Source organism: Nylanderia fulva, unplaced genomic scaffold (genome assembly GCF_048542155.1).
Source record: "Nylanderia fulva isolate GAGA-0341 unplaced genomic scaffold, ASM4854215v1 Scaffold77_91711_551806, whole genome shotgun sequence".
NCBI classification, from domain to species: Eukaryota; Metazoa; Arthropoda; class Insecta; order Hymenoptera; family Formicidae; genus Nylanderia; species Nylanderia fulva.
In genome coordinates, this window is record NW_028191134.1 from 116734 (window position 1) to 128541 (window position 11808).

The window sequence follows — 11808 nt, forward strand, 5'->3', positions numbered from 1 at the left end:
CATCTACATCAACACCTGCTTCCAACAATTTATAGATAGTCTCTATAATTCTAATGTTTAGATCCAAATTTAATTTTTTTGATAGCTCGTAGAAACTTTCTAATTTTGAATTTGGAGCATTCCTATCCATGGGGATAGAAGAGAAATATTACAATAAAGGGAGTGTAAATATAATTTTACAAGAAATAAAGTATGTAATAAAATGCACCATCCTACTGCAAAACGCAAGGGCCCACCCGGATTCGAACCGGGGACCGCGCGATCTGCAATCGCAAGCTCTAACCACTGAGCTATAGACCCTTGGAGTCCCGCCCTTTTATAAATAAATAACAGATTTTCTTTATAATCATAAAAAGAAAGAGATAAGGAAAATAACAGAACATCCAGCAGAATGAAATGGTGGGGATACTAACTGGTGAGATAGCATTAACACCGGTATCCAAACACACGTGGAGAACAACGGGTCAAATGAACCTGATATCAAACCAATACAAAATTTTATTTACTATTTCCCTCACTTTTGTCTACTTATCTCAGATATTCTATCCAAATGCTCGTTGCTCGGTAATTTCTTGATATTCAGAATCTCTCTATCCCCGAAGGAGTAATCAAACTCTCTTTCCAAAATAAATAGAATATCCTCCACCAGAATTATATCACCTCCCCTATGTTTAGCTAACAATGAGGATCTACTTATCAGGTCCATAATATACTTCTCAGAGAATGACTGTAATTTCCCCAATACATCCTTCTCTATCTTTTCATTCTTGTTTACCTCCATCAGCAACTTTATGATTTTATTTTTAGATAAGAAATGGTTATCACCTTCCATATTGATCCTTAAACTATAAGCTAAATCAATACACTCCTCTATTAATTCCTTTTTACTTCACAAAGGGTATTTTCCTCTTTTAAAATTTTTAATTCAAGAATCCATTCCTGTTCATGCAAATGAAAAGAAAGGAAAGGGAGATCAGAGAGGAAGGAAGAGGAAAGGGTAGAAAGAGAAGTGTAGTATCGAAGTTTGTCTCTTCAGATGATTTAGAGTATATAAAAAAGGAATGGGAAACAGCAAGACTGTGTAAGAGGAATAAAAAAGAGGAAGTTCTGAGTTCAACAGAGAAGATCCACAAGATAATCAGAGGAAGAGTGCTTCTCTTCTCAAGAAGTAGAGTTGGGTCTAAGATAGTTCAATCATTGATAAAAAATGGAAGTGAATCTCTTAGAAGAGAGTTGTTCCAGGAGGTGTTTAAAGATTTGGTGAGTTTCTTTACCTCCAAATACTCAGATTACTTAATTTTAAAATTTTTGGATTTCAAGGAATTTAAAATTAGAATTTTGAACTTTATTTTCTCTTTAGACACAAAGAAGGAGAATGAGAGAGGTAAATTGAAAGATCTATTTTTTAGCAGAGTGTCTATTAAGATTATAACATCCATTTACTATTCATTGAATCACAAAGAAAGAGGTGAGTTTATAACACAGATACTGAGAGGTAGAGGGAGTAAAAGTTACAGTGAGGAGTGGAACGAGATATTTAAAGAAAAAGAGAATATAATGGGGGAAATAGGGTTAAATATGAAAACAAAAACTGGAAAATCAATAGATGGAGATTCAGTACCTATAACTCGTACCATTTCACACCTAGCGATCTCTCTTAAGGATTTAAATTTAGAGATTCTAAATTTCTTTGTTGAGAGGATCTATCAAAAGGAGTTATTTAGCTATATAATCTACCACGATATGATATTGCTATATGTGGAGATATATAAAAACATACAAAGGGATGATATCACAGAAATTAACAGTTCTATTCAATCTCCCTCTGTACCTTTAGATCAACTATTTATTTCTCTAAACAGGTTTATACTGGAACTGTTACACACTAAATCGGGGATACTTTTAGTTAATAGAATTTTAGAAGATATAACTCTAATAGAAGACATCCTGGAGAGGTGTAATGGGTATTTTTTGAAGATAGCTAGTAATAGTTTTGGTATTATTTTATATTTAAGAATAATTGATATTTTATCTAGTGAGAATATGATTGGGGATGGTACTGTAGACACTGAGATTAAAGGTGTTGGTGGTACCACCTCTAGATGTTTCTCTATGATCATGAAGAAAATGAAATTGGAATTTCAAGAGCTGTTGGAAGATAGAAATGGAGTGTTACTTATCAATAGAATATTAAATGGAGATAAAAGACACTATTTACCTTTATATAATGAAATGGTAAGTAAATATAGAGATCAAGTGGATATATGCACTGAGTATAAATGTGATGATATTCTGTTTTGTTTTACTTCTACTGTGGAGGATCTTCTTAGATGCCACGTGGAGGGAAACTTAGAAGAGTCCATAAAACTTAAGAATAGCTTTGTTATCTATGAAATAGCTAAGAGAAGGAAAGAGGTTCTAAACTTGCTTATAGAATACCTTAAAGAAAACCAGGAAGTATTATTAGAGGATAATCCCAGAGAGCTGTTTTATCTAATCCATAAAAATGAATTATTTGATATTTCCAAGGTTATAGACAAAGAGGTAAGAAAGAGTGTTAAATTTATAAATTAATGAAATAAATAAAGCGAGTTTTTTATTATGATGGTGTTTCCTAGTTTTTGTCTTCTTAAGACCAACCCTCACGACCCTGGAAATGAAGAAATCTCTGAGTGGAGATGGAGAGAGTGAAGATCCTTTGAAGAACACAACTTTTGTTTTTACTGGAGAACTATCAAGTGAAAGAGATGAAGCCATAGCCAAGGTAATAATGCTAGGTGGGAGAGTAACAATCCAACCATCTTCTAGAACTGATTACATGGTAATAGGAAAAGATCCAGGACCTTCTAAAATGAAAAAAGCCAAAGAAATGGGAATAAAACTTTTAAATGAAAAGGAATTTAATGAGCTAATAGGGAGATCAGAAGAGGGATTTGAGGATGAAACTGTTGCTAATCTTTCAAATCAAGATGAAAAGAAGGGGAGAAGGTATATTTGGTCTGAAAAGTGGAGGCCAACGTGTTTGGAGGATTTAGTTGGTAATCAAGGAATTGCTAAACAACTGGTGGACTTTTTGAAGGGAAAGACAAATTACACCACAGCTCTACTAAGTGGACATCCTGGAATAGGAAAGACCAGTACGGCATACATAGCATGCAAAGAGGCAGGGATTGAGCCAATAGAGTTCAATGCCAGTGATACGAGAAACAAATCTGAGATATCCAAAAAAATCGGAGATGTGGTGTGTTTCTATTCCATAACACCTAAAGAGGGGATGATGACAAGAAAGGCTCTAATTATGGATGAGATAGATGGGATGGTGGGGGATAGGGGAGGGTTATCTGAGTTAAACAGTTTAATAAAAAAATCCAAGATCCCTATAATTTGTATTTGTAACGATAGGACCAATCCCAAGCTTAGAACCCTTTCGTTTAAATGCTTAGATCTGAGGTTTAGAAGACCCGATGTGAGACAGATCCTTCCTAGAGTTAAACACATACTTTCTAAAGAGAACAAACAAATGAAAGATGCACTGATAATGGAGATAATAAAGAATAGTCATGGGGACATGAGATACACCCTAAATACCGTCCAAAGTTTACTCCTTAAAAGTACCACATCACACACAGACCTTCTCTCTTTAATCAAAAAGAGCACTATGAAGTCCATCTTTGAGACAGCCTCCGAGATATTCCAGAAAAAGAAAATTTATGAGAAGATTGATCTCTACTTTGAGGATTATTCTATAGTACCTCTTATGGTATATGAAAACTATCCAAAAATGAATTTTAAAGATATTACAGAGAGCAGAGAGTGCATTGATTCCATAAGTTTCTCTGATGTAATAGACAAACACATCCACGGGTTCAACCAGGAGTGGGGTTTGAGTCCAATTCATGCATTTTTTAGCTCAATTCTCCCTACTCACCTGAGAAGTCTCACCAAGAGGGTGGACTTTCCAACTTTCTTGGGACAGAACTCAAAAAGATTGAAAGGTCTCAGAAAGATTAGTGAAATATTATCTCACGTTCATAGAAAGATTAAAAGTGATAAGACCAGCTTTAGATTGTACTGTATAGATCTCATTTATATTAAATACATGTCTTATTTCTATGAAGGAGATGTTATGAAGTGTATTGATGTGTTTAGAGAGTATGATCTTATTAAGAGTGATTTAGATGAGCTAGAGGATATTTGTTATGGTTCCAGTATCAGTCTAAAGGATGTATCCTCTAAAATAAAGTCAAATTTAACAAGAGAATATAAAAAACTTGTAAGGACACTTCCTTACACCATTTCTGAGAACAGAGCCAAGAAAGATGAAGAGGAGGAAGAGGAATAAAATTTTTATTTTTTTAACCCAAGGAAGAGGAAATGATTTTGTGTTGTAAGTGTGGTATAGAGATAGAACCAAGGATATTGAATATGTGTGACAGGTGTATTTCTACAGAGGTAGATATAGCATCCAAGGTAAAGAGAAATGAGGTGGTAGAACATTGTAGACAGTGTGATAGATACTTTACACCGCCCAGTACCTGGATGTACTGTGAGCGGGGTAGCAGGGAATTGATGATTTTCTTGTTAAAAAGAAGCAAATCTTTAAATAAATTTAGAATTGTTGATTCAGAGTTCCTCTTCACAGAGGAACATTCCAAAAGAATAGAAATTCGGGTTTTACTCCAGCTTGAGGATATAACACAGTCTGTGGATATAAAGTATGTGGTTAAGAATGTACAATGCAGAGATTGTGCTAAGATAGAAGCTAAGCAGTATTGGCAAAGCTTGGTTCAAATAAGACAAAGAGTAGAACACAAGAGAACCTTTCTCTATTTAGAACAATTAATTTTAAAGACGGAGATACTTAAAGACACGACAAACATTAAAGAGAGAAAGGATGGATTAGACTTTTACTACCAAGGAAAGTCCCAAGCCCTAAGGATGGTGAATTTTATACAAAATTCTATTCTCTGTAAGTTAAAAACATCAGAAAAGTTAATTTCCAAGGATGTGAAGTCCAATAAAAGCAATTATAAATTTACCTTTTCCTTAGAGATAGTTCCTATCTGTAAGGATGACATTCTCCTACTGAGCGATAAATTCTCCAAGAAAATTGGAATTGGAAGGATCGTTATAGTTCTCAAGGTGTCTACTGTTGTGGTACTGATAGATCCTACAACCCTTGGAATAAGAGAGATAAGTGGAAAGAATTATTGGAACAACCAATTAGAGGTGCAAGTCATAATGAATAGTAGAGAGTTGACAAGATGGAGGATCATAGAAATGGAGGATACGAAGATCACCAATGGTAAGTATCTACAAAGTGATCTTTATGTTATAAAAGAGGGGTTGGATCTACCCATTCACTGTAAGACACATTTAGGGAATATTTTAAAGGAGGGAGATGTGGTACTGGGATATGACTTTGGGAATTCGAACCTGAACTTTGAGTTAGAGGATACGTTTGGGGTGTTTCCGGTTAGAAAGGAAGTGAAAAGAACAAGAAAATGGAAAATTAAAAGTGAGAACAAAAAAGATAAGGAATTTGAGTATTTCATTGAGGACATAGAGAATGATGATGAGATGAGGGAGAGAATTAACATCTATGATGAGAATGACAACTTAATCACCAATTTAGAGAATGTCAGGATATAAAATTACACTTTAATTAAACTTATGATACATTCCTCACTTCCCTACACTCTACCCTTAAGCGAGTTTATAAACTCTAGGTCAAAGAGAATCTCTCTGAATTGCTTCTCCCAGTGGTAGGGATCAAAGTAGAGAACATTCCTTTTGGTGTTGTCTGGGAGCGGATCGCCAACAAAAGATACAAAGGAGGACAGTTTAGTGGAATATAAATATTTTCTATTTATGAGGGTGTTGTAAGCTAGGAGTTGTATCTCGTCGTACGGTGTACAGTAGAAGATGTAAAAAAGGGTCTCTTCATGAAGTAACTCCATCTTTGGTGGTATGAACTTCGCATCACCGTAACATTGTGGAAGAAGTGTGCTGAGCTTGTTAAATCTTGGAAATACACCCTTCCTACTGCTTGGAATGTGTTGTGGTGTAGTGAACGGCGCAGTATCTTTCTGAGTGTAGATCTTCTCCTCTTCACAGTTGTACAATCCATCGGAGGTGTTTAGAAAATCCAAATCTTTCATCCAAGGGGTGAGGAAGAGTGTCAATAAAAATTTTATTTACCTTCTTCCTTTGGCCTTTACATCCTCTTCATACCACCTCTCCTCTATAAATTTATCCATCCTGTTCTTAGTTTCCATATTTTCTCTAAGATGGTCTATGGGGGTGTTACATACTTTACATCTCTCTCCTATGGAGACACAAGACTCACAGAAAGTGTGCTTACAATTTGTAAGCAGAGGATTGTTAAACAAAGAGTTACAAATGGTGCACTTCAGATGTTTGGGAATGTCACTCAGAGAAGTGGTTCTGGAGACTATGTTTCTCCACTCATGTAGCTGGGGCTGTGCAATGACATATCCCCCCTCAGGAGTAACCATCATAGATGAAGAGGGCTGGACATCCTCAGATTTAACAGGAACCAGAAACGCCTTGGGAATACCCGTAGGTTTTCTAATTCTGACTATGTCATAGCTCTTGTCCTTGTTTGTGGGGCAGTGTTGTATAAAATGGCCCTTCTGTCCACATCTAAAGCAGAGATAATTTGGCGGTGGTTGTTTATAAAATTTTGACGATTTAGGGACCTCTCTTCTCTCTTTGGTATTCTTTAGAGAGGTGGTGTAGTTTATATTTGTGTTTTTGGACATCCAAGAAGGAATTCTCTTCACCAAAACACTGCTATTTCTATAAATTGTTTGATATTCATCAATTATCTCTGCACCACTCTCCTTATCGTAGAAAAGTAAATCAAAATCTTTGCTATTTAGTCTTTTCTGTTGAATTATTTCCAGTCTTAACTCCCAGAGTGGTAAACTCGTTCCTTCAAAGTTTATTTTGGAGAAGTTCTTGTTGGAAGTGAACTTGTAATTTATAAATGAGACCATTCCTGCTTTGAGGGTGACGCGATATTTTATTTAGAAAAAAGAGAGATCAATTACACTTTGAAGATCGCTGGTAGAACATAAAAACTTTAATAAATGCCCAAAATATCACTCCTTACCTAAAAACAAACCCATAATCTCCTTAACGTGCCCCTCTTCAATCTCAACATTCATGGCCTTTAAAAGTGGTAACAAACAGAGGGTGTATCTTAGAGAATGTGTGGTACTAACCATTCCTAGATGTTTAATACTATCTTCGGTAGCATTTAAACCCTCTTCAGCTATTCTCATTCTAAGTATCTTTTCATTGTCTTCCTGCGAGTTCCTCTTCATGTTAATTATCACCAATCTATCCAAGAGATCTTTTGGAAGACCAAAGGGACTGATAAATCCCTCAAGTCCCTTTATGGGACTCATCCCTCTGTTTGTGGAAAAGATGAGGATTGGACTAAGGGGCGACTCAATACATTTATGTAGAAAGGTGAGACATTCTATGTCTAGCATATGAATCTCATCAATAAACAACACACCCGGTACCACTTCAGCATTTCCTTTCTCTATATAGTCGTTGACTATCTTGTTCACATCCTTTCTGAGCTTTTCCGTTATTTCACTCTTCCTGGGTACCATAATTTGTGAGAGAAGGGAGATTACATCCTTGCCCGTTGGCTTGGCATTAGAAACATCTAAATCATGCAAGGTCACCTCTTGGATTACCTCTCTTCTCCTGAGCACCTCCCCTTTGGGGAGTGGTATATGATGGTCAGCTTCTAAATCACAGCTGCTCACTTGAGAATCACTTCTTCCCAACCTTTTGATGATCCCCGAGTTACCTTCTATGTACACCACATCTCCTACAACGACTCGTTCTTTTTCTATGCTCTCATAAAGGGAGGGTGAGAGTTTCAGCTTCTTAGACCCCTTGCTACTTCTAAGTGAGATATGGATCTCTATTACACTCCTTCCATATCCTTTTAGTGGATCCTCCTTGTCAATAACCTTCAATTCTACAACCTCTCCCTCATAAACATCCTTCATTTCTTTTATCCTTACTAGAATTGACCTTCTCAAGGATTCTTCCAAAACCTCTGTCTTTTTCACCTCCGAGGAGTAGACCTCACTTCCAGAGAGAACGGTAAAGGGTGTCCTATTTCCTAGCTCCTTACTAATGGCCATAGCCAGTGCAGTCTTTCCGCTTCCCATAGGGCCTGTTATAAGAATTGCCTTGCCACTCATCCTTTTCATTTTAACCATCTCAACCACTAATCCGCTGGCCTCTCTAGCCTCTTCTTGTCCAACCATTCCACCACGTGTTTCTATAGGTACACCATTCTCGTCTAGTCCTAAAGATTTTACATGGCTGTGAACCACAACTTGTCTCTTATCTTCTGCTCCCATTCCAATGGGTCTTTGAACAAAAAACTCTTCAGAAGGGATCTCAGATTACAACCACTTTTACTTAATTTTAAAATTCGGGGTGCATTGGGTCCATGTAGCTCAGTGGCAGAGCGTTGCTCTCCTAAAGCAGAGGTCGAGGGTTCGACCCCCTTCATGGACGTTGTTCTTTTCCTTTTAAAATTTTTAATTTTTATTTAAAACCGCTTCACCACCTCCTTCTCTCCCAATTTCCTCAATTATCCTCAATAATTCACATCTTTTACCGTTAAGGATATTCTCTCTCTCTTCCACCACATCAAGAACAGAATGTTCCACTAACACATCATTAATTTCCACAAAAATGGAATCTCCATACCTTTTTAAATATTCGATCACACATCTCTCCTCTTCAATATCACTCCTAACTTTCAAGTATTCCAAAAATTTGTCTTCCATCACAAGGGAGTATAAAAGCTCCTTCCTTCCCTCCTACATCTCTCTTTTATTTATCCCCTCCTATGAAAGATAAGCAATCAAGAAATAACAATCCTAAATTTACCTCTTTCCTAACACTCACAACCTTAACTTTTATTTCGCTTGTTTCTAGAGCTTTCTATCTCTCCATTGCTAAATTTTCCTCTCTAAGTTTCGTGCCTTTCGACAGATCTGCAGAATTGGTGGTCAGAGACCATCCCCTCTCCTTTCTCTTAAGGTGGGACTCTATTTATCTCCACGAGATAACCACAAACTGGTACACTAGAGAGCATATCACAGCATTCCTTCCTTTATATCCTTGTGTTGTAAGAGTCCTTTCAAAAAGATTCCTAGATCCTCTCTATGTCTCGGTAATACTCTCCAATTTACTTTTTGTTTTGAACTCCTTATTTCTTTACTTTATAACACTAAAGAGGTACGGCAGAGTTATCTCGGAGTATTCCTTTATTTTGTATTGCTTTAATCCCTCCAGCATTATTTACTCCACCTTTTACACCGAATCTTTCTTTATGTTTCTATTTTTAACCGGGTTCTATCTCTTAGAGAATCAAAGGGTGTACTTGTCATCTCTCTTCTTCTCTCTATGTTCATTGACCCGATCTAACGGTATTTTATTTACAATTTTGGTTTTATTATCCCATAGAGACATTCTCTCCACCTCTCTTAGAGCTATCCTTGTCATACTGCCCTTTCCTATCTTCCAGTGGTACATCTCAAAGCTTCTTTTTAAGGATCAGAGAGTGTTATTCCTTCCCTACAGTTACGTACAAAAAAAGTACTGGGATCAAGGATTTCTTACATTCTATCTCTACAAAAAGAACATTCCAAATATTCTAATTGGAATTCCCTTTATTTTATTCGTTTCATATCTCTTACTATCTTACTATCTCTCTAAGGTGAAAATTAACACTTTACACTCTCTTAAAACTATACAGTCCAGAAATACTCTTTCTCTTGTGTTGATATTAACAGTTCAAACCATTCTTTGTATCTTTTTTATTCATATGAACATGTTCTTTAGATTTATATCGTTCAATCCCTTTATTTATTGGTCACTCTCCTCTGCTCTGATTGAGAGGGGATTTAGTGGATTCTTGGGATTAGTGTTCATAGGTTACTTCTCCTATGGTATTATTTACTCTTTACTGTTTGGTTCTTACTACCCACCAGCTTGATTAAAGGTAACGGTTTTTATTTAAGGTTCATTTCTTTCTTAGAAGTATACAACATGCTTGTAAGGTAAAACACACCCCTACGAGAAAGGCAAACCCTATAAGTGCCCTCACGTCAATCTTAACAGGAAATTCGCTTTTAAAGTTGGTAACAGCAGCGTAAAACCCAAAGTCCTTTTCTAAAAAACTCTCTAAGGAGCACAGAAAGAGTAGAGGACCTATAAAACTGAAAATGCCGATAAAAAAGAAAAAAGGTAAGAAGTAAAATACACCAAAGATTAATACACCTGATATACCAAAGATAGCATACCTTAACTTCTCGTTTACCAATCCCATGTTAGTAAGGGCCTTTTCATGAAATCCTTCCCTATATATCAAAAGAAGAGTAACAATAAAGCCTAAGAAGGATACTCCTCTAATGAGAGATATCAATATTATAGAAATACAAAATGATATGATTATTAGACCCAGTACCACCAGGTGTGGGTTGGATTCTACATAAGCTTTAACCTTTCCCATAATCTCAGGTGTAAGGCCCATGAAATTTTGATTTATCTCAGCACTATTTAATGCTTTATCATAGAGAGTGTATCCCATGCCATCAATAACCAGAGTTAAGAGAAATGTTAAGCTAACTTTTAAAAATTTGACACCAAAGAATCCAAGAAATACACCAATGCTCATCAATCCAATATTAGAGATTTGCTTTGGCGCTAAACTAAAATTATAATCTATCATGCCTATCAAATTTACTATAAAGGAACACCTCACATAGCAAAGGTAAAATAGCATACTCATTCTTTCTATTTTTATCATTTTCACCCTTAATGCCAAAAAATTAAAAATTTAAACCCTTTCTATGGAAAAGGGAACTTTGAAGAGGGAAAGTGATAAAAGGAGCCAATAAAAATTTAGGTGGAAATTTGTTGTGTTGGTAAAGTCCGAGAGGGTTACTTAAAGGTCTGGAGGCCAATGGAAAGCAAGGTAAATGAAGGTAAAGGGGTTAATGTTATGTACATAAAATTAAATAAATTCAGAATTGATGATTACTTGATGTTTTATATGTGTGACTCTGTCTGCAACACGATGATTCACATTATTAAATCAAGATGTGTATTTGTAAAACGTGAAAAAGTAGAACAATGCAATGAAAAAAGTGTGTCTTGTGATACTTGATGGGTGGAACCATGATGAAGGAGTATGTGATGAGGATGGCACTGAAAGTACACAATATCCCTGGATTACTACACTCAGCACAACCTTTCCCAGTTTTATGGTCCATGTACATGGTGAGTATGTGGGACTTCCTCCGGGTCAGATGGGAGTGTATCTAGACAGGGTTGAGCTGAAACACAAAGTAAAGATTCATCTGATAGGATTGGTGAGTGATGGCGATGTTCATTCCCATATAGACCACATAAAGTCACTGATTGTGAACTGTAAAGATAGATGTGAGGAACTCTACATACACTGTATAGCAGACGGTGTAGATGTAGAGCCTAGGTCATTTCAGGTGTATATAGATGCACTAAAAGAGTGCATAACTGAGGTGGTTTTTGGCGAGATTGCATCGGTTGCTGGAAGACATTACAGTATGAATGAAAACTATGAAGAAGATAAAGTTAATGAAGGTTATAATACGATGAAATCCAAAGGAGCAAGAGGATTTGGTGGTTTTGATATTGAAGATCACATAAAATCTAGCTATGAAAATGGTATAACTGATGAGTTCTTTAAGCCACATA

At 36.1% G+C, this 11808-nt stretch overlaps 2 non-coding genes across 2 annotated transcripts; one reads left to right on the plus strand and one right to left on the minus strand.

Moving 5' to 3' along the window:
* Nucleotides 1–227: 227 nt before the first annotated feature.
* TRNAC-GCA (transfer RNA cysteine (anticodon GCA)) lies at nt 228–300 on the minus strand. Its single transcript has one exon. It is a non-coding gene; the product is annotated as a tRNA-Cys (tRNA).
* Nucleotides 301–8505: 8205 nt separating this feature from the next.
* TRNAR-CCU (transfer RNA arginine (anticodon CCU)) lies at nt 8506–8577 on the plus strand. The gene has a single exon. It is a non-coding gene; the product is annotated as a tRNA-Arg (tRNA).
* Nucleotides 8578–11808: the final 3231 nt, after the last annotated feature.